The sequence below is a fragment of the Aureococcus anophagefferens genome, assembly GCF_000186865.1.
Source record: "Aureococcus anophagefferens unplaced genomic scaffold AURANscaffold_40, whole genome shotgun sequence".
NCBI lineage: Eukaryota > Pelagophyceae > Pelagomonadales > Pelagomonadaceae > Aureococcus > Aureococcus anophagefferens.
This window is the reverse complement of record NW_008705597.1, coordinates 300,358-301,157: the sequence shown is the minus strand read 5'-3', so window position 1 is coordinate 301,157 and position 800 is coordinate 300,358.

The following is an 800-nucleotide window of genomic DNA, read 5'->3' as shown; positions in this document are numbered from 1 at the left end:
TAGGGCGACAGGGTTGGATTTCTTCGCGTTTCCGGGCGAGAACGCCTGTCGGCGGACGCTGCCTCGGGCCCTCCTCCTTGAGGATGGTGGATACCGTGCCGGAGATTCCGAGCGCCGCGTAGTTGCGCGCGCCCTTGGTGCCGCTCACCTGGAGCCGAGTCTTGACCGTGTCGATGGGATGGATTCCGGTGACCGTGATGACGGCAGCGCTTCCCGCACAACCGAGGTTGGTTAGCATCGACGGCATGATGCCTGAGCGCGCGCGTCGTGGGCGACGACGGTGCGCGCGCGCGCGGCGCTTCCGGTATGCGCGAGCCGGCGGGGGCGACGATAGGTGTGTGTCTACCTGTTGATGGTGTTGATGGGTTGATGGTGTTGGGTGTTTAAGGCCCCCAAAAAAAAATTACCAGACACCATCCCCGGTTCTTGGTGCCGGCCACCGGCGCCCACCCACCCACCTCCCGACCAATCAACGAGCTCCTTTGTCGTTGGTTGCCTTCAAGTTGCCGCGCCACGCGCCGCTGGGCGATCGCTGAATTGCCACACCGCGCGCGTGGGACCGCGCTCTAGGACCGCGCGGCGCCGCGGTTCGACCGGGAGTCGCCGGTGCCGCTGCAGGAGCCGCCACCGTGCGGCCGCGGTTCCGCCGACGAACGCCGGGCGCGGCCCGACTCGACGAGGACACCGCCGTGCTCCATGGCACCTATTCCCGACTCCCGGTGCGACGCGGGACGCGGGACGCGCGCGGCCTCCACATGCGCGCGCGCGCGTTACAAGTACTCTTTAAATACACTTTGGAT